This window comes from Cebus imitator, unplaced genomic scaffold (genome assembly GCF_001604975.1).
Source record: "Cebus imitator isolate Cc_AM_T3 unplaced genomic scaffold, Cebus_imitator-1.0 Scaffold227, whole genome shotgun sequence".
Taxonomy (NCBI): domain Eukaryota; kingdom Metazoa; phylum Chordata; class Mammalia; order Primates; family Cebidae; genus Cebus; species Cebus imitator.
In genome coordinates this window covers 2489935-2513200 of record NW_016107542.1, presented here as the reverse complement: position 1 = coordinate 2513200, position 23266 = coordinate 2489935, and the positions used below count along the sequence as shown (strand labels likewise).

The 23266-nt window shown below is 39.2% G+C and overlaps 1 protein-coding gene across 4 annotated transcripts in view; it reads left to right on the top strand.

The window, feature by feature from the left end:
- Nucleotides 1-23266, top strand: part of GLIS3 (GLIS family zinc finger 3) — a 501312-nt gene that overhangs the window by 198574 nt on the left and 279472 nt on the right. The window lies entirely within an intron of this gene.

The window sequence follows — 23266 nt, the reverse complement described above, 5'->3', positions numbered from 1 at the left end:
GGCAGTACTCAGTCACATGACCTCAACTAACTGCAAAGGCAGTTGGAAAGAGTGGTCTTCCCGTGTGTCCAGAACACTTAAATACGTAGCATGGGTGAACACAGAGTATAGTATCTGCCACAAGGATCTAGAAGTGTCCCCTGCTTCTCCTCTGACTTACCCAGTTTTCTATGTCCCCTTGAAAAGAAAAAACATTTCAGTCTTGATCTTTGAGCTATCTGTGAGTGGCAACCCGGTCTCATCAAAGAGCTTTAAAGACCATTTATTTCTTTCTTACTAGTGCTGGCTCTTGTAACTTGCTTTTAAACTTATTAAATCTTTCCCAGCCCAACCATTTTTTTTCTTATTGACTCTCCAAGGATTCCATTGCCATACAATCACCACTGCTGGGGAAATGCTCCTTATCTCAAGCGGATTACTCAGTTTTCCCCACCTTGTCCAAATTACATGTTCTTGGTGCGCAATTCCCCCCTGCTAGTCATCTTTCCAAGCCATGAGTATGTGTGATGTCTTCATGTCCCACAGGCACTTACCCTTAAGGGAGATCTGCCCATTATCAAGGGCAAGGTTATAAATGAATCACTGAGAGTTCTACCATTGTGCACAGAAATTTGGTGTGAAGGGCTATTTTACTAAGACCCGGAAACACAATATTCCCCATCTGTTCATAAAGTAGCTTATTTGATACACACAATGTAGTCATAAATGCTCTTCTATTCTCTGAATGCTTGCTTTTGGTCATAAACTGGCACACACTCAAGGAAAAAATGACAATGTGCCTCTATGGACACTTTTGGTCCATTTCCATAAATATATTCAAACAAAATGAAATTGCCTGGCTCTTTATAATATGTTCTTTAGTGTGTTTAAGCTTGCAAAATTACCCCCAAGGATGACAAATTGTAAACATCATGCAATACCACAGCCCTGGGTCAAGGCCTGTCTCAGTGCTCTACAGACATTCACCCATCTTAGAAATGTTTAAAGTGTTTTAGGAAAATGAAGCTAGGCAAACAAGCTTATCAGGAGCGACAATAAAAAAAAATCATTGATTCTAATTAGGAGGCGTCACGTATACAGGAACAAAGCTGCTTTGTGTAGTTGAAAAGTCTACCTGTTCTTTGAAACACATAAAGTACTTTCCAGTGGCTTTAGATAATCATGCTGACAAAGTTTCAGGGCCCTGACCTTTTGGCCCATCTCAAGTGATTCAGCTGTACTTGTTGAAACTTGTCTAAGGTGTTGGTGGAAGGTGTACTGGGATACGAATTGTTATAAAGGTGTGACAATGGGACAGGTGCCGTTTGCTTCTGAAAGCCCCAAACTGCATCATAAATTGAGGTGGGAAGTATTCAGGTTCTTGAGGTGTGGATTGAGTTTATTGTAATTATCTCTAATTGTCCCTCCCTGTGGCAATTATTTCCCCCAGCAGCCTAGTGCAAGGACCCACTGCTGGTGAGGACTCCAGCTTCTTCTGGCTTGGGTCGCCCCAATCCTGTCTATTGTGTGTCCTGGGAAGGCCAGCTTTAGATTACAACTGTGGTTTTGTGCTGTATCTATAGAATGAGGCCTTTATGATGGAGCAAGTCAAGAAAAGAGCTGTATAATCTGAACAAATAATGGAGAAATCACTCTAATTGCTTACTGTATTGAGATAGTAAATCAGAATAAACGACTGTGTCACTGTCACTTTTCTTGAATTCAGAACTTTGGAAAAAAATGAATGTCACTAGCCACAGAATCAGGAAAACAGATCTTTGTAAATAAATGGGCAATTTAGTTTAAAATTAAGAGTACATATTGACCATTTGCAGTGTCAATGATTTATTTTCAAGGAGGAATTTCATAAAAGGCATTTTTAGTTGCCTGATTGTACATTTCCTCCAAAGATGGCTTGCTAATTACCATCAGTGAGTAATAGGGGTTGCCAAAAAGAAAAAAAAAAGGAGAAAAAAAAAACCCATTGTGTTCCAAAGGATTGATGCTGCCAAGTGTCTTGACAGGCTCCTGCTGCACTTGTCAAACAGCTGTGCCTGGGAGTGAAATTATGAAGTTGAATTCTCACTTAGCCAAGATTAGAATAGGCTTAATTGAAGGTGTCTGCAGTGGGGGACAATTTAAAATTCTTAAGTACAGAATTCATGCATTTCTAAAAAACATACTACTGACCATCTCTAAATTATTTTGTTTTGTCTCTGCCTTCATGTTCACTCAGATAGGTATAATATAAAATTCAAAAGAGGAAAGTAAACAAAAGAAAATTGTCTTTATATGGAAAAATTCTAAGGTTATTAATGTAATTGTTTCACTTAAAGATATTTCAGATCTTTAAATATTTGGCTTACCCTTTAATACTGAGTCATTCATCTAGTTCATCTAATTATAGGTGTGCATGTTCTCTGTGGTCTCCAAACGTGACTTTCAGGTGCAAAACAGAAAGGTCTCTGATGACTGTCTCTATTTCACTCATTTAACTATTTATTAAGCAACTGTTTCATACCAGGCTGTCTTCTAAGTACTGGGAATACGGCAGGGAACAGATGAGACTCCTAACTCCCATCCTTCTGGAGCTTACACCCTGGAGGGATAATAAATAGATAATAAATCTATTTATTATATTTCCACAGATACCTGTGGGAAGAAAGTTCCAGGCAGAGAGAATAGCAAGTGCAAAGGCCTCAAGGCAGGAGTGTTGGCCAAATATGTTCTAGAAACATCAAGGAGTCCCGGGTGGTTGGAGTGGAGTGAAGAGGAAGAGAAGAGATGGTGAGGGAAAAATGGGGGCTAGATTGTTTAGGACCTTGGAGGCCACTGAAAGGCTGCTTTTGAGTAGAGGAGTGATAGTGTCTGACTTATGTTTTAATAGAATCCCTGAATGCTATATGGAGAGTAGATTGAGGGGGAACAGGAGTTGAAGTTGTAAGACCAAACCTCCTAGGATTGGAAGCACTGTGGTAGCATTCTGTCTGGTCTTTCTACTTAATATCCAGTAGTAGAAATTGGAATAAGTGGTTGGATTCTAGCTATGTAAACATAAATAGCTAGACCTGAATTGCATATTAGGTGTAGAGACAGAAGTGTCAGAGGTGACTTTAAGGTTTGGCTCATGCACCTGGAAGGAGGGGCAATTGTAGGAGATTTAGGGAGGAAGCAGATAGTTTGATTTTTGACTTGCTAAGTTTGAGGAGCCTTTTAGACTTTCAAATGGTGAATCTGGAGATCAGAGGAGAAGACTAGACTGTTACCATTTTTGGGACCACCTATTTCTAGATAACATTTAAAATTTATGAGATTGACCTAATTTAAAGTGAAATCAGAAGTCTCTGCTTCTCATGACAACATTGGTGCCTACCTGGGATTCAGTGGTTGAAGGGCTGGTTGGTGGAAGGTGAGAAGAGTAGAAGAAAGAGTGAATTTCTCTTACCAAACACAGTGTATCTCCTTCATCCTGTGTTGCTGTGTTGCCCTGACCCCAACTTGGATGTATAAAGGAGAATTGCAAGGGGCCATTGAAAGCAACAAGGTGGAGTTGAAGAGATTGTTCCAAGTTAGCTGCCATTGAAATACCTGTATTTATGCTTCCAGACCAGAAGATAGGCAAACAGAAAACAAAGGGGACCTTTCCCAAGAGAATACATTGATTTCCACCCTCGTAGTCTTATGCTCTTAAAATTGGTGGGCATTGACAACAGGATCCATACATCTTAGTTCCTGCAGAACCCAACAGTGTATAAGCAGACACTCTGAGAAATGGTATTTAGTTCTACCGTGAGGGTGACATGGGTGTGACAGGGAGTCCAGGAACAGACTGGAAGACTTCTTGGTCAGTGTATGTTGAGAGGATTCAAACATCAATTGGCAGTTTTTTTCTATCTTTCCAGTAGTGAGATTCTAAGATTGTGTCTATTAATAAATTAATCTCTTGTGTTCCCCGAATACATCTTCTCAGTTTCCTGGCTGACTTTTCCTTAGAGTGCCTGCCCTGATAATGTCCCTATGGTGTTGATGAGGAACAATATGATATGGCTACTGACTGGAAGGTCTTATGGGTTGTACTCAGGTTCACATTCTCAGTGCTAAAGGCTCAGGTGTGGTTCTTGACCAGTGAAGCCCAATGAGTCTGTGAAAATAATTTTGATTTTTTTTTTTTTTTTTTTTGAGAGGGGGCCTCGCTCTGTCGCCCAGGCTAGAGTTCAGTGGTGTGATCTTAGCTCACTGCAGCCTCTGCCTCCTGCCTCAGCCTGCCGGGTATCTGGGATTACAGGCGCGTACCACCCTGTGGCTAATTTTTGTATTTTAGTGGAGATGGGGTTTCACCATGTTGCCCAGACAGGTCTCGAACTCCTGACCTCAAGTGGTCCACCATCCTCTGCCTCCCAAAGTGCTGGGATTACAGGCCAGAACCACCATGCCAGCAATAATTTTAATTTTAAGATCACACAATTATATTTCCTCTTATTATAGAAAGAGCTAAATGAAAAACCTTTTGTGTACCATGTGTTGAATTTGTTTACTGTGATTATGATAGCTAGGGAATAAAACTTCATGTTTTAGCTTTTGGAAAATTTTATGAAGTTCATGTCTATGCCAATAAAACTTCGTAGGCTCCAGCAGGATGCCTTTTTTGTTTGACTGGAGTGTTATGTCCAAACCCAGAGAAAGGATAGGGATTTTTTTTTCCATTTTCCATTTATTTTTCTTTTCTATTGCCTTCTATCTTTCTAACAACTACTTATTCCTGTGTCTTTTCCTTCTATTTAAAGCTCTTAAGGATAACATCAAAAAGAAAATGGGGGTTGCAACAGTGCTTAAAAGGTGTATGTGTGTGTGTGTTTGTGTGTGTGTGTGTGTGTGTGTTTATGTGTGTGTGTGTATGTATTTCCCATCCAGTGACTATGAAAGAAAGCATATTCAGTGCTTAAAAACAGTGACATTTAATATTTAAGACTATGTCTTAGGGACTTGATTTATTTGAGGATTGTCTTATATTCTCTAGTAAGATAGACTGTGCTGCTTGTTAGGGCAGTACTCTGTGAGCTCAGCCCTATTAACATTTTGGACTTTTGGACTGGGTAAGTTTTTGTTGATGAAGGGCTCTTTCGGATAGTGTTGGTTGTTTAGCTGCATCCCAGGCCTCTAACCACCAGATGCTGATAGTACCTTCTGTACCCTCAGTCGTGACAAGCATGTCTTCAGGCGTTGCTCTATGTCTCCTGGGGAGAAAAACTGCCCCTGGATGAGAACCACTGGGTTAGGGGAACCAGCTTATGCCTTATACATTGTAGAGACAGGACCATTTTCTGAGATTTCAGTCAGTGCCTGAAACACAGATACTTGGCTTAGAAAACAACTTCACTTGGCTACTTCCCCAGCCTCACAAGGACCCTGGCCATGACCTCTGCAGCTTCTGATGACTAGTTGAAAAGGGAAGTAATTCTTTATGCTTCCAGAATTGTAGTAAAAAGGGATGTAAACTGTTCCAAGTACTTAGTTGACACTAGGATTTTCTTATAGAAATACTGATATTAATGGAGAATTGTCTTAGAAGAATTGTTGTATCTAGAATTTATCCTCTTCTGGTAGAGAAACTCTAGGGCAGGAATAGTGCAGTACTTTAAGCCTGAATTCTAGACTTAGATGGAGAATAATCCTTATAGATGATCAATTGCTCATCCATTTCAACATTCATACTAAAACCATAATATGCTGAAAGTATACAGAAAATTAGTGGTCTAAGTTTGCAGTTTTACAGCACCTATGTCCTTGGAGGCTCTGACACTTTGTTCTAGAAGTGAAACCCAGTTCATTCTTCTGATTAGAATAAGTTGTGGAAAGGGTGCACTTTTGGTGCAAGATGGCATCAGATGCAATGACTCATTAACAGGAAAGAGTTCTCTTTCTGTCATGACCAAACTTTTATAAGAAAAGCCAAAAAGAAGCTTGAGATCTACAACTGTGTCAAACCGGCAGTGCTTATAAGATTAAACTTTTTTTGAAACAGCTAATTGGAAACAGTTTAAAAACAAACAACTTTCTGAATCTTAATCAGGAAAATAGTAGGCATAATAGTTGGTAGTTACATGTATTACCCTAGAAAAATAATTTCTAAATTATAAGATTGTTTAGCTAATGTGTTCCACCCAGGAGACTTGAGTCTAGGCTGAGTTTGGGGATATTTTGTATAGAACAACTAGTAGCCACAATGGACATTGACAAATGAAAACAGCTTTATATGGTTTATACAGAATAATAAATATCCCACTATGCTCATGAAAGAACAAAGTTAAGTAAGAACAGCTGCATTTGGACATTAAATTTTGGACCCCAGGGAGAAAAGAATTTTCATAGTTTGAGACAGACTGTAGGGAAGTTATACCCCAGATAGTAACATCTTCCATTAAAGTCAAGTTTACAAAGCAATATCCCATGCATAGTTGTTAGATTCTCACAGTAATCCTTTCCAGTAGAAAAGATGGTTGCAATTTTTATTTCCATTTTAAAGCGAGGAAACAGCTCAAGTGATTTTTATCTAAGATCACACACCAGTAAGTACTGGATTGTGAACCAGGACCCAGGCTTGTTGGGCTCCTTGGCCAGTACTGTTTCTGTTCCACCACAGTCTTCCATGAAGTTGCTGTTAATTATGTTTACTTCATTTCATATTCTGCTGTTTTCCAGGGTTCCCCATCCCAATTCCTTCCTCCATTCCTACCAGGGCTGACTATGACATTGCCTAACTCCGGCAGTACCATCTATTTTTTGTGCCCCCTAATATTGTACAACAAGAAGACTCCACAAGGGATACCATGCATATACATTACATATAATTCCATCTAAAGGGTCAGTTTCTACCCCAGTGTTAGTTAAAATTGTAGAGTGATACCATAGATGAGGAAATGGCTCTTTATGCTCAGGAGACTTATAAGAATTCTTCATATATATATATATATTTTATTACACTTTAGGTTCTGAGGTACATGTGCAGAACATGCAAGACTGTTGCACAGGTACCTACATGGCAATGTGGTTTGCTGCCTCCATCTCTCCGTCACCTATATCTGGCATTTTTCCCCATGTAATCCCTCCCCAACCTCCCTACCCCCTGCTTTCCCTCCCCTAGTCCCCTGCAACAGACCCCAGTGTGTGATGCTCCCCTCTCTGTGTCCATGTGTTCTCATTGTTCAACACCCACCTGTGAGTGAGAACATGCGGTGTCTGATTTTTTGTTCTTGTGTCAGTTTGCTGAGAATGATGGTTTCCAGGTTCATCCATGTCCTACAAAGGACATGAACCCATTGGTTTTTACGGCTGCATAGTATTCCATGGTGTATATGTGCCACATTTTCCCTGTCCAGTCTATCATCCATGGGCATTTGATTTGGTTCCAGGCCTTTGCTATTGCAAACCATGCTGTGATGAATATACATGTGCATGTGTCTTTATAATAGAATGATGTATAATCCTTTGGATATATACCCAGTAATGGGATTGCTGGGTCAAATGGCATTTCTATTTCTAGGTCCTTGAGGAAATGCCACACTGTCTTCCACGATGGTTGCACTAATTTGCACTCCCACCAACAGTGTAAAAGTGTTTCTATTTCTCCACATCCTCTCCAGCATCTGTTGTCTCCAGATTTTTTAATGATTGCCATTCTAACTGGTGTGAGATTGTATCTCAATGTGGTTTTGACTTGAATTTCTCTAATGACCAGTGATGATGAGCATTTTTTTGTATGTTTGTTGGCCTCATAAATGTCTTCTTTTGAAAAGTGTTCATATCCTTCGTCCACTTTTGAATGGGTTTGTTTGTTTTTTCTCATAAATCTGTTTTAGTTCTTTGTAGATTCTGGATATTAGCCGTTTGTCAGATGGGTAGATTGCAAACCTTTTTTCCCATTCTGTTGGTTGCCACTTCACTCTAATGATTTTTTCTTTTGCTGTACAGAAGCTCTGGAGTTTAATTAGATCCCATTTGTGTATTTTGGCTTTTGTTACCAATGCTTTTGGTGTTTCAGTCATGAAGTCTTTGCCTATGCCTATGTCCTGAATGGTTTTGCCTAGGTTTTCTTCTAGGGTTTCTATGGTGTGAGGTCTTATGTTTAAGTCTTTAATGCATCTGGAGTTAATTTTAGTGTAAGGTGTCAGGAAGGGGTCCAGTTTCTGCTTTCTGCACATGGCTAGCCAGTTTTCCCTACACCATTTATTAAACAGGGAATCCTTTCCCCATTGCTTGTTTTTGTGAGGTTTATCAAAGATCAGATGGTTGTAGATGTGTGGTGTTGTCTCTGAGGTCTCTGTTCTGTTCCATTGGTCTATATCTCTTTTGGTACCAGTACCATGCTGTTTTGATTACTGTAGCCTTGTAGTATAGTTTGAAGTCAGGTAGTGTGATGCCTCTAGCTTTGTTCTTTTTGCTTAGAATTGTCTTGGCTATGCAGGCTCTCTTTTGGTTCCATATGGAGTATATGGTGGTTTTTTCCAGTTCTGTGAAAAGGGTCATATGTAGCTTCATGGGGATAGTGTTGAATCTATAAATTACTTTTGGCAATATGGCCACTTTCATATTGATTCTTCCTAACCATTAGCATGGAATGTTTTTCCATCTGTTTGTGTCCATTCTTATTTCCTTGAGCAGTGGTTTGTAGTTCTCCTTGAAGAGGTCCTTTACATCCTTTGTTAGTTATATTCCTAGGTATTTTATTCTCTTTGTAACAATCGCGAATGGTAGTTTGTTATTGATTTGGCTCTCTTTAAGTCTGTTATTGGTGTATAGGAATGCTTGTGATTTCTGCACATTAATTTTTTTCCTGAGACTTTGCTAAAGTTGCTTATCAGTTTAAGGAGATTTTGGGCTGAGACGATGGGGTCTTCTAAATATACAAACATGTCATCTGCAAATAGAGACAATTTGACTTCCTCCTTTCCTAATTGAATACGCTTTATTGCTTTTTCTTGCTTGATTGCTCTGGCTAGAACTTCCAATACTATATTGAATAGGAGTGGTGAAAGAGGGCATCCTTGTCTAGTGCCAGATTTCAAAGGGATTGCTTTCTGTTTTTGACCATTCAGTATGATATTGGCTGTGGGTTTGTCATAAATAATTTTTATTATTTTGAGATATGTTCTGTCGATACTTAGTTTATTGAGAGTTTTTAGTATAAAGCGCTGTTGAATTTTGTTGAAGGCCTTCTCTACATCTATTGAGATAATCATGTGGTTTTTGTCTTTGGTTCTGTTTATGTGGTGGATTACATTTAAAGACTTGTGTATGTTGAACCAGCCTTGTAGTCCCGGGATGAAGCCTACTTGATCATGTTGGATAAGCTTTTTGATGTGCTGTTGCAATTGGTTTGCCAGTATTTTATTAAAGATTTTTGCATCTATGTTTATCATGGATATTGGCCTGAAGTTTTCTTTTTTTGTTGAGTCTCCGCCGAATTTTGGTATCAGGATGATGTTGGTCTCATAAAATGATTTGGGAAGGATTCCCTCTTTTTAGAATAGTTTCAGAAGGAGTGGCACCAGCTCCCCTTTGTATGTCTGGTAGAATTCGGCTGTGAACCCATCTGGACCAGGGCTTTTTTTTTGGTTGGTAGGCTATTAATTCCTGCCTCAACTCCAGCTCTTGTTTTTGGTCTATTCAGGGTTTTTATTTCTTTCTGGTTTAGGCTTGGAAGGGTGCAAGTATCCAGGAATTTATCCATTTCTTCCAGATTTACCAGTTTACATGCATAGAGTTGTTGGTAGTGATCTCTGATGGTAGTTTGTACTTCTGCGGAATCAGTGGTGATATCCCCTTTATCGTTTTTGATTGCATCTATTTAATTCTTCTCTCTTTTCTTTTTTATTAATCTGGCTAGTGGTCTATCTATTTTGTTGATCTTTTCAAAAAACGAGCTCCTGGATTTATTGATTTTTTTAAAGAGTTTTTTGTGTCTCTATCCTTCATTTCTGCTCTGATCTTAGCTATTTCTTGTCTTCTGCTAGATTTTGAGTTTTTTTGATCTTGCTCCTCTAGCTCTTTCAATTTTGATGATAGGGTGTCGATTTTAGATCTTTCCTTGCTTCTCTTGTGGGCATTTATTGCTATAGGTTTCCCTCTAGACACTGCTCTAAATGTGTCCCAGAGATTCTGGTACATTGTGTCTTCGTTCTCGTTGGTTTTGAATAACATATTTATTTCTGCCTTCATTTCATTGTTTACACAGTCTACATTCAAGAGCCAGTTGTTCAATTTCCATGAAGTTGTGTGGCTCTGAGTTAGTTTCTTAATCCTGAGTTCTAACTTGATTGCACTGTGGTCCAAGAGACTGTTATGATTTCCGTTCTTTTGCATTTGCTGAGGAGTGATTTATTTCCAATTATGTGGTCAATTTTAGAGTAAGTGCAATGTGGTGCTGAGAAAAATGTATATGCTATGGATTTGAAGTGGAGAGTTCTGTAGATGTCTATTAGGTCCACTTGGTCCAGATCTGGGTTCAAGTCCTGATATGCTTGTTAATTTTCTGTCTTGTTGATCTGTCTCATATTGACAGTGGAGTGTTAAAGCCTCCCACTATTATTGTGTGGGAGTCTAAGTCTCTTTGTAGGTCTTTAAGGACTTGCTTTATGCATCTGGGTGCTCCTGTATTTGGTGCATATATATTTATGATCATTAGCTCTTCTTGTTGCATTGATCCTTTTACCATTAGCCCCTCTTTGTCTCTTTTGATCTTTGTCGGTTTTTAAGTCTATTTTATCAGAGACTAGGATTGCTACCCCTGCTTTTTTTTGGTCTCCATTTGCTTAGTAGATCTTACTCCTCCCCTTTATTTAGCCCATTTACATTTAAGGTTAATATTGTTATGTGTGAATTTGATCCTGCCATTTTGATGCTAGCTGGATATTTTGCTTGTTAGTTGATGCAGTTTCTTCATTGTGTTGCTGCTCTTTACCATTTGTTACGTTTTTGGAGTGGCTGGTACTGGTTGTTCCTTTCTGTGTTTAGTGCTTCTTTCAGGAGCTCTTATAAGGCAGGCGTGGTGGTGATGAAGTCTCTTAGCAATTGCTTGTTCATAAAGGATTTTATTTCCTTTGCTTATGAAGCTTAGTTTGGCTGGATATGAAATTCTAAGTTTTAAGTTCTTTACTTTAAGGATGTTGAATATTGGCCCCCACTCTCTTCTGGCTTGTAGGGTTTCAGCTGAGAGATCTGCTGTGAGCCTGATGGGCTTCCCTTTGTGGGTAACCCGACCTTTCTCTCTTACTGCCCTTAGCATTTTTTCCTTCATTTCAACCCTGGTGAATCTGACGATTATGTGCCTTGGGGTTGCTCTTCTTGAGGAATATCTTTGTGGTGTTCTCTCCATTTCCTGGACTTGAATATTGGACTTGCTAGGTTGGGGAAGTTCTCCTGGATAATATCCTGAAGAGTATTTTTCAGCTTGGATTCATTTTCTCTGTCACATTCAGGTAAACCTATCAAATATAGATTATGTCTTTTCACATAATCCCATATTTCTTGGAGGCTTTGTTCATTTCTTTTCACTCTTTTTTCTCTAATCTTGCCTTCTCACCTTATTTCATTGAGTTCATCTTCAGTCTCTGATATCCTTTCTTCTATTTGGTTGGTTCAGCTATTTAAACTTGTGTATGCTTCACAAAGTTCTCATGTATTTTTCAGCTCCATCAGGTAATTTATATTCTTCTCTAAGCTGTTTATTCTCATTATCATTTTGTCAAACCTTTTTTCAAGGCTCTTAATTTCTTTGCATTGGGTTAGAACATGTTCTTCTATCTCAGAGAAGTTTGTTCTTATCCACCTTCTGAAGCCTGTTTCCATCGATTCATCAGACTCATTCTGCATCCAGCTTTGTTCCCTTGCTGGTGAGGAGTTGTGATCCCTTGGAGGAGAGGCGTTCTGGTTTTGGGTGTTTTCATTCTTTTTGTGATGGTTTCTTCCCATCTTTGTGGATTTATCTACCTGTGGTCTTTGTAGTTGGTGACTTTCGGATGCGGTCTCTGAGTGGACGTCCTTTTTGTTGATGATGAAGTTATTTCTTTCTGTTTTTTAGTTTTCCTTCTTACAGTCAGGCCCCTCTGCTGTAGGACTGCTGGAGGTCCATTCGTGACTCTGCTTGCCTGGGGATCACGTGTGGTGGCTGCAGAACAGTAAGAGTTGCTGCCAGTTTCTTCTTTGGTTATCTTAGTCCCAGAAGGATACCTGCCAGATGTCAGCCTGAGCTCTCCTTTATGAGGTGTCTCTTTGGATACATGGGGGTCAGAGAGCTCCTTGAGGAGACAATCTGACCCTTATAGGAGCTCAAGTCCTGAGCTGTGAGCTCTGTTGTTCCATTCAGAGCTGCTGGGCAGGTACTTTAAGTCTGCTGCAGTGGAACTCACAACTGCCTTTTTTCCCAGGTGCTCTGTCCTGAGAAGGTGGGGCTTTATTTATAAGTTCCTGACATGCTGCTGCCTTTTTTCAGAGATGCCCTGCCCATCGAGGAGGTAGCCTAGTCACAGTCTGCCAGCAGAGGTGTTGCTCAGTTGCTGTGGGCTCTGCTCAGCTGCTGTGTGAACTTCCTTGCAGTTTTCTGTATAGAGGTATACTGCGTGAACTTCCTTGCAGTTTTCTGTATAGAGATGTAGTTAGAACTGCCTCAGTAATGGTAGACTGCCTTTTTAATGGCGGACTGCCTCAGTAGTGGTGGACTGCCTCAGTGATGGCGGACGCCCTTTCCCCCACAGAGCGGGACCATCACAGGTCCAGCTGTGCTTGCTGTGAAACTCTCAATCCAGAGTGTTTCAGATTGCTGGCCTTTGTGGGGGTGGGACCCGCCAAGCCAGATCACTTGGCTCCGTGTTTCAGCCCCCTTTTTTTCAGTTGAATGGGCCGCTCTGTCTCCTAGGTGTTCCAGGTGCCAGTTGAAATGGCCACCCAGATTTCTATGAGTTTTTGTGCAAAGACCTGCTGTGCTGGCTGAAACAGCTGTGCTGGAAACTCAGAGCACTTTTCCGCTGGGGAATCTCCTGGTCTGTGGGCAGTAAAAACTCGTTTGGAAATGCAGTGATCACTCACCCTCTGCATTGTTCTCGCTGGGAACTGCACTCCAGAGCTGTTCCTATTTGGCCATCTTGGATCTGTCCCCCAAGAATTAGCTTTTTTCCTTTGTTTTTTCCTCAATATTATAGCACTTAAAACGCTAGATAATTCTGTAATACTACTTGTAAAAACAGCCAACTGAGTCCTGCTAAATTAAAAAGACACCATTAGTTTATTCCTTTGGTTAAAACAAGACCTCAGAATTTGACATAGAATCATTTCATTCTGTTTAAGATTACATAATTTTGTCATTTTAACTTTGGTTATTCTAGAAAATGTACATTTTTACTTAATACAAAAAGTGTACATCTCTGAATCATATTTCCAAAGAGTATCAGAAGTGAGCTTTTTTCCCTGATCATCCAGGTGTCTTTTATCCTATGTTGTTCTACACCCCCATTTAAAAATTACAAATATTCTCTCTCATGTTTTGCATAAGTTATTTGTTGTTTTTTCATGACACTAAAATGCATGTGAGATTGCAAGCTTAATGGCTAGAATAGTTTGTGGTTTAACAGTTCAGCCTTGGCAGGGAGCAGGGCCAATTATGATGGAAGAGAAATGACTTCCCAGTGTAAACTTAGTACCCACATACTACACCACCTGTTCTCGTTTCTGTTTTAGGAACTCTTTTACCAATATATAACAGAAACAAAACTAAGTCAGATTGAGAATACCATGACCTTTCATTGTTACACAATTTTACGTTTCAAAACATTCTTCTATAGTATGTGTCACTTTATTCTTACAAAATCTAGTATGGGAGGCAGAATGGGTGGTCTAATTGTTTCCAGTTTACAGACTGGGAAACTAAGAGTCAGAGAAATTACGTGAGAGAATTGCCTAAATTAAGAAATTATTAAACATATGACAAAGTCTTTATGTTATTATGTAAATCTTTTCATTTCCTCCCAAAATAATATTAGGAATTTGAAGGTGAAAACAAATCTTAAGCAATGTAAATTCTTTGTGGAACAAGGTGAGGTATGAGTGCAATGCAGACAACATTTTTAAAATATGATATTTTTCTTCATACTTAATATACAACTTACTATAACCTACAAAACAGAAACCAATAGAAATTAGGTTTGGAAGGGACATAGAGAGAGTCAAATCCCATTTTGGAGTGGGACTTTGTTATGGGTTGAATCACGCTCCCCTAAACAGGTACGTTGAAGTCATCGTCCCCAGCACCTCAGAATGTTACAGCATTTGAAAGCACGGTCTTTACAGAGGGACTCAAGCTGAAATGGGTTCATTAGGGTGGGCCCTGGTTCAATGCAACTGGTGTTCTTATGAAAAGGAGAAAGTTGGACACAAAGACCAGTATGCAAGTGGGGAAGATGATGTGAAGAAACAGAGGCACAGGGGAAACTCCGAGTGAAGGTGAAGCCAAGGATTGGAGTGATGCATCTACAATCCAGACTATCAGAAAACCACCAGAAGCTAGCAGAGAGGCATGGAACTGACTCTCCTTCAGAGCCTTCAGACCCCCACTTTGATTTCAGACTTCTAGCCTCCAGACCTGTGAGATGATACATTTCTGTTATCTTAAACCACCCATTAAAGTCAATGCATTTCTGTTATTTTAAGGTTGTGATGCTTTGTCACAGCAGTCTTAGTTATCTAATCCAGACTTCCCTCTGTGCTAGCCACCTGCAGGCTGCTGCAGGTGCCCCTGTCACGTATTCCTTCTTGCCATCAAGATGGCAGTAAGCCATGCTATGGGACATTGCACTGTGTCTTGAGGGCAGTGGGAAGGGTAATCCAGATGTCTTTTTGGGACGCATTCTGGTCTGCTCTGCATCAGGGCTTCAGAATTAATGGTGGTGTGTGTTTTCTGAAGCTGACTATTGGGAATTTGGGGATCAACACTTTGAGACCTGGATATGAGTATCTCTTACTTTAAGCTCTGGATACAGGTTTATTTTATGTCCGTTGGCAGTATGTGAGAACTAATTTGGGGTGATAAATGAGTAAGTTTTTAGGGGAAATTAATTCAAGAGTATATTTTTATTTAAATCATGATCCTTGAAATTTTACATCTCCATTTTGATCATAACTTTTTACTATAAAGTAAAAAGGTAAAGAAGTATGACATTACAGCAAGGGATGAGGCAGAATATTTCAATAAATTTGAGATTATGTTTTCAGAACTACACCGATGGTTTTAAGGCACAGTTGTAGGATACATAGTTGGGAGAAAGAAATGCTTCAGAGGCCTTAGTTCATGTCCAATTAATCTCTCAGGGTAATTTGTTTACTGGATTCTGCTGCCAAACCTATGGGTTGCTTTCTTCAGGGGTGAGGGTTAGTTGATGAAGCCATTTGTTACGTTTCTGTTACACAGTGTATCGATCTTGCTCATGGAAAATGTTAGTGGTGTCCCTTCTATATCATTCATCTTCCACTCCCCCCATTCATTCTTTCCAACCCCCCATTAGTAATTCTTGTGTCACAGAGGGACGTCTCATTAGGAATATACCAAGGTCAGTGAATGACATGGCTTTGTGTTGCTGCAAGATTTTTTTAAAAGGCACTCGTTACTCAGAATTGCAAAAGGGAATTAGCATTTAAGTAAGAAAGTGTTACAAAGTTTTGAAAGTGAATTCTTCTGTAGTTTCAGTGAGATCCTGAGAGATAGGAATTTGTTTTTATTTTCATATCTCTCAACTGCACCAGTTTTCTCTCTTTAATCATCTGATGTCCTGCTGTGTAGATGACTCTGTGGGCCTTTCAGTGTGATGCTGAGCTCCTCTTTTTAAAAAGTTATGAACTATTTCTGCTATACATAAAGCTGTAAGAGTAATATGGCAAATACCAAAATAGATTGATGGAACAGAATGGAGCCCAGAAATGACCCATGAAATAAACTTAATATTTTAGAATTCAGACTTTTTTGTTTTGTGGGGTGTGTGTGTGTGTGTGTGTGTGTGTGTGTGTGTGTGTGTCTGTCTGTCTGTCTTAATTGGTTAGTGGGCCTTCCCACTGCTTTTGCAGATGATGCAAATCTGGCACCATTGAGTTCTTAGGATATGATCCCAATAAACTGCCTGTGTCTATCAGAGTCAGGATCTAACCAGGAGGTATTTTTGATATTGAGCAATTCAGTGTGCTTCACATTCAACAATAGCACTGTACATACCAAGGATTGTTTTTATTCTAAAATATTTTATCCTGGCAAAATATTTTGGTCAGTGTGTGAAGCTGGTGAAATCTCTGGTATTCTGCATTGAATTACCCATAAATTCCTGAGGTCTTTAATCAAAAAAGAGGGAGAAAGAGGGAGAAGAAGAAGGAAGCTTATGGAGGTGGTCCTAGGAGATGCCTTCTTCATTCCTCTGCCTTGTCACTGAAGTGTGTGCCAGTGACTTCTAGGAGGGAGTGACAAAACCATCAGGTGAGCCCACCCCTTCTTGCCCAGGTGGGCACTGGGTCCCAGGATTTTATCTAGGCCTGCGTGTTTCCCTATTCCTTCTTCTAGGGTAGAGGTCCCGTTATGTTATAAATCTTCACTCAAGCAGAAACTCACTCACACTTTTTTTTACTTTGAATCCTGAAAGAATATTTTCCTTTTGACTCTTAGTTTATAGTAGAGGCAATCTCAGTTCTCTGTGGCATAGGTGACAGGAAAATGGAAGAAAGGATGCCCTGCTCCAACAAGTTGGAGATGTGCAGCTTGCCAGACTTGTAGGGCCCTAAAGGGTGGAAGATTTCTGCAAACAGAAGCCCTCCCCATGGAGTGAGGAGTGACTTGTTTCTAGCATATCACAGCCTTTGTTTCCTTTCCTTCTTTATTAATTAATTTATTTATTTAAGACAGAGTAGTGCTCTGTTGCCCAGGCTGGAGTGCAGTGGTACCATCTTGGTTCACTGCAACCTCTGCCTCCTAGGTCCAAGAGACACTCCTGCCTCAGCCTCTGGAGTAGCTGGGATTACAGGGATCCACCACCATGCCTGGCTAATTTCTGTATTTTTGGTAGAGATGGGGTTTTGCCATGTTGCCCAGGCTGGTCTTGAACTTCTGGGATCAAGCAATCCACCCGTCTTGGCCTCCCAAAGTGCTGGGATTACAGGTGTGAGCCACTGTGTCTGGCCAACCTTCTTTAGTTTAGAAGCTGTCCTGCCCTGACTTCATTTCTGCCTCTCTCTTCTCCTCTCCCTCCAGCCTTGTTTAGAGGACTGGATCACATCGTAGATAACTCTCCTGAACTCAGGAAGGGAATTGTCCACACTAGGAGTAAATTCAGATTAAACATAATTTTAAGTTAGTCCTTCAGCCACTAACTTTAGGTAAATTCAGTAAGGACTCCACTGCACCAGCTCCAACCCCACCTTGAAAAATTATAAATGACTAATGAATTAAAGAAAGGGCCATTGAGAACTTAGAGTTCTGGAGTTATTTACAGGATGAATGTGTTACTTTTGTTTTTCGTATGAGTTAACAATACAAATGACCTTTCAGTTGAAAACTATTTCTGGACTATGTAGGAGTGATTCACTGTATGTCCTTATAACACAACTGGTAGGAAAAAGAACCAGGCATCCAAATTTACCTCAGTCTAAACAGAGTTAATTAACTGCCCATTGTCTAGTTATTTTAGCACTATGTAGAAACAGATTTTAAGTAACTTTTGGTGATTCAGAGAAGTTTTTTTTTTTTTTTTAATGTGAACTTGTGAACTATTTAATCGTTTGGTTAACAAATTTATCTTTGTTTTTTCCATATATTCCTTTAAAAATATGTCTCCTTTGCATTCAGATGTGTTTCTATTGTGACAAAATCTGTGATAGAGACTTTGTGTGTGTGTGTGTGTGTGTTTTAAGTATTGGTTACTGGGTGTAGAGAAAATACAATGAAGAGCAAGGAGTCCACTTTTGTAGGTAGGACCATTTAGGCTTGATTCCTTGTTCGGTAACTTGTTGGCTTTGCAACCAGGACAGTGACAGAGACTTCTCTGAATGTTGGTAAAAAGAGGATGATAATACTTACCTTGTGGCAGGGGTAAGAGACGTAATGGAGAACTACAGTGTCCGATAATTAGTAGAAACTCACTTCTGAAGTGTTAATTCTTTTTTCCTTTTGTGTGGGTTTAGCTCAGTTTAGTCGTAGTATAGGTGGATCATTAAACATGAGGCAAATGTATAGCTCATTCACTTTCATCATTCACAGATGAGTAGTGGTGTCTTATTTAAGAGGACAGAATTGTTGGTAGAGGAAACATTAGAACTTGTATGTTCCTTTCTTGGGCCCAGACTCTTCCCCTTCTAGTATAGCCTGAGCCATCATTCAGTAATCCTTACTGTTGAATTCTATAAAATGTAGCAGCCACTTCTGCAAACCTCTCAATCTAGTCCTACTGAAAGATATGGAGTTATGAGCAAATGTAATCTCCATCTACTTGCTAATGAAGGCAAAGTTATAGTACATATAATTTGTAGGTCCTGTGGTTGTTATGTTGTTATGAAACCCCTTCATTACTATCTCTCCTGAAATTTAGAAATACTCAGAATTTGGATACCTTTTTGGTATAGCATGAGATGACACCCAGTTAAAGCATTTATGTCTAGAGGCAGAAAGGCTAGTTCAAAGGAGGTGTACATAGAACAGAGAATACTAGAGGCTGGGAAGGGAAGAGGGGAAGGCGGGTAGGGAGAGATTTGTTAAAGGATAAAAAATTACATCTAGATAGGAGGAATAAGTTCTAGTGTTTCATTCATTTGCAGGATGACAATAGTTAGTAATAACATAGTATATAGTTTCAAATAGCTAGAAGGAGGATATTGAATGTTCCCAACACAAAGAAATGATGAATGTGTGAAATGATGGATAAGCTAATTGACATGATCTGATCACTATATATGTATTGAAACATCACTATGTGCTCCATGAATATGTACAATTATTATGTTAAATAAAAATAAAGTTAAACAATTAAAAATACTTCATTTGATATATAGCAATTATCTTTGCATTATGATTTAAAAATTTTGTCCTACTTTGTGAGCCAAATGCCTTCAAGTAGCTATATTAAAGTAAGCCATCATATCTAAGATCATTAATTTTAAGATCTCCTAATTTTAGGAATGTTAAATGAGAATATGTTGCCTTAGAATAGAAGAAATGTGGTTCAGGCTTGGTCCTTTAACACTGGCTAGTTGAGAAATAAGAGTATTTGGATTTTGGTATGTGCACATAAATACCCTTATAGGTTTTATGACTTTCATTCAGTTATTTATAAATGTTCAATTGTATTTGCCATGGTAATGGAGCATTCCTATTCTAGGCTGAGCATTGTAAAACATTGCTAATCTAAGTTGTTCAGGATCATACTATCCCACTTTGACCTTTATAGCACTGGCTCAGAACCTGTCTCTATAAATAGGAACTAGTACATATATTTTATTTAGAGTGAAAAATAAAAATTAAAATGGAGTAGATGTTGGCAATTTCATTTACATAGGAGATTATACTGATTTGCACTCTCACTAGCCATATATGAGAATGTTAATTTCTTCTACAGCTTTCTAACACAGTATATTGCAAGATTCTGATATTTGCTAATCTCGTAGGTAAGAAATGTTTGTCTTTTTAATAATTTGATGACCCAGCTTATTTTCCTCAGTTCCTGTTGTTCCTCCTTTCCTCTTTTCTTCCATGCTCCATTCCCGTCTCTTTCTATCGTCAGGTATTTTTGGTTGAGATTTTCAATTGCTTAAATCATTTATTGGGAAAACTCCACTGAACAGATGATCTAGAAGAACCCAGAGTTAAGATATTTGTAGGAAACTGAATTCAACGAGGATGAAAAAAGCATTGAATCACTCTTAAGAGCTAGTCAATAGCAAACTATTGATTCAATACACAGTTGACCTAAAATTACACAGTTTCTGGAATGAAATTTTATAAGGTGAGACCTCAGGGTTACTAAAGTATTGATAAGGTCATCTGGTCAACTTGTCTTGTCATGGCCAAAGAATACATGTTTGGCCTTAAATGGCCTAAACTTAAAAAATATATATTTTTAGCAGTATAAAGTCCAGCATACATAGCTGCAATCTAGAAGAGCTGTAGATATACAAGTCAAATTCAGCCAGTGGGTTAGCAAGGAAGCTGAAGGTATCTTGTCCTGTGATAAGCTTCCTCAAGACCAGTATCCGGTCTTCTGACTGGAGTATTTACCTTATGGTACCACCAGAAGGCCAAGCCCATAATAAGCATTTGCTCCTTGCCAGTTTAAAATGTGCTAGGAAACCAAGTGACTTTGGATTTAGGGCCAGCACCCTGAGTTATTTTTGAGCCTTCAGGCCACTCTTCTGTTCAGGCTTTGGCTGAGAAGCCCTGCCAGACCTGGGGAGGATGTACCAAGTGTCTGAATCTACTCTCCTCTGTCCTCCACATGCCTTGGTTCTTCCCTTGTGCATGTTTTGCAAGAGCTGGCCTTACTCAATGAAAACATTGGGGGCAAAGTGACTGACTCTTTTCAGTATTTTTCCAGCAGGAACATTCATTCATTGTATTAACATTTTTTTTCCAGGCAGCATAGCATAGTGATTAAGAGCATGGACTCTGGAGCCAGACTGCCCGGATTTAAATCATGACCCTGCCACTTACAGGCTGTGAGGCCCGCATGTTACTTATCCACTTAGTGCCTCATTTTTCTCATCTGTAAATGAGGATAATTAAATATACCTACAGGCATGTGCCACATAACATCATGTTGGTCAAGGAGAGGCTATGTACACATGCAACAGTGGCCCCATGAGATTATAAAGGAACTGAAAAATTCCTATCACCTACTGACGTCATTGCTAATGCCACATCATGGAGCAATTCATTATTCACGTGCATAGGGGTGATTCTTGTGTGAACAAACATATTGCACTGCCAGCTGTATAAAAATAAAGCACATACAGTTATGTGTCTGTGTTACTGGTTTATGTGCTTATACTTACTATACTATACTTTTTATTATTATTTTAGAGTGCTTTCCTTCTATTTGTAAAAGAAAAGTTAATTAAACAGCCTCAAGTTGCTCCTTCAGGAGAAATTTCAAAAGAAGACATTGTTATCATAGAAGATAAGATATCTATGCATGTTACTGACCATGAAGATCTTCCAATGGGATGAGAGGTATAGGTGGAAGACAGTAATATTGATGATCCTGACCCTGTGTAGGCCTAGTGTGTGTTCATGTCTTACTTTTCAACAAAAAAGTTAAAACAATTTTTAAAAAGCTCATGCAATAAGGAAATAAAGGAAATATTGTCCTCATGTACAATGTACAGCTGTACAGTATATTTGTGTTTTAAGCTAAGTGCTTTTATAAAAGAATCAAACAGCTATAGTTTATAGAATAAAAAAGTTACAGTAAGATAAAGTTATTATTGAAGAAAGAAAAATTTTTTAATTTTTTAAATAAGACTTTACAAATACTGTATACTTAGGCTACATCTGTAGGCTAAACTGTAGACTTTACAAATACTGCACACTTAGGCTACACTAGATGTAGTGTACACTAGATGTAGCCTAAGTGTGCAGTATTTGTAAAGCCTACAGTTGTATACAGGAATATCTAAGGTCCTCACATTTCTCAGAACTCACTCACTCACTTACCCATAGCAACTTCCAGTCCCACAGACTTCATTCCTGGTAAGTGCTCTATACACGTGTACCATTTTTTATGTTTTATATGATTTTTTTACTGTACCTTTTCTATGTTTGGATACTGTACCATAGTATGTTTGGATATGTTTAGATACACAGATACTTATTGCATTAGTCCATTCTCATGCTGCTATAAAGAACTGCCCGAGACTGGGTAATTTATAAAGGAAAGAAGTTTAATGGACTCAAAGTTCTGCAGGGCTGGGAAAGCCTCAGGAAACTTAGAATCATGGTGGAAGGGAAAGCAAACACATCTTTCTTCACATGGTAGCAGGAAGGAGAAGTGAGAGTGGAGCAAACGCGGATGATCAACGTAAGTACACTCTATGTTGTTTATCCAACAAAATCACTAACACATTTCTCAGAATGTATGCCTAACATTAAGTGACACATGACTGTACATTCATACTTATATGGTTGTGTGTGTGTGTGTGTGTGTGTGTGTGTGTGCGCGCGTGCATAAAGAAGTGCCTGGCTTATCGTAAGTGATCTGTGTTTATTACTATTGTTTTTATTTTTATTTCCACTAAGGATAAGTAGAAAAATGCTTACTATGTACCAATCTTACCAACATTTTATTATTTTTTAACTTAATTTTTTTTGAGACAGGGTTTCAAACTCTGTTGCCCAGGCTGGAGTGTGATGGTACAATCATGGCTCACTTCAGCCTGAAACTCCCAGACTCAAGGAATCCTCCCACCTCAGTCCCCCGAGTAGCTGGGAGTACAAATGTACACCACAATGTCTGGCTAGTTTTTAAAATTAATTTTTTTTTTTTTGTAGAGATAGGGTCTCGCTGTGTTTACAAAGCTGGTTTCCACCTCCTGGACTCAAGTGATCTTCCCACTTGAGCCTCCCAAAGTGCTGAGATTACAAGCATGAGCCATCATGTCCAGCCTCAGACATTTTATACATAATAACTTTACTTGCAACAACTTAATGGGTATCATCATCCTCTTTTTTATATATGGACACTAAGGCACAAAGAGTTTAAATAAATTGCTCAAGGAACTTACCTAAGTCAGAAAATGGCTGAGCTGGGATTTGCAGTCAGACTCTAGAACCCGCAGTTGTAACCAGTGTGCTATGCATGAAACTTCCCTTGCAGAATGTACAGTCTGGTGACTCCACCGTACCAGCAAAAGTAATGGTCACAGCCACAGCAGTAGCAGTAGCAGTAACAGAGGGTGTGTTTTGTGCTATGCTCACCACTTCACATGCCTGAGCTCACCTGTTCTTCCCAGATCCTTATAAGGGAGCTACTATTAGGGGAAACTGAGGAACACTGGATACCTATCTGATTAGTGGAGACACCTGATAATTCAATTTTTATGAGTCAGGGTCTTGTTTGTGGCCCAGGCTGGAATGCAGTGGCATGATCATAGCTCATCTTAGCCTTGAACTCCTGGGCTGAAGCAATCCTCCCACCTCAGCCTCCCGAGTAGTTGAGACTACAAGTATGCACCACCATGCCTGGCTAATTAAAAAAAAATGGTAAAGATGAGGTCTTGCCCA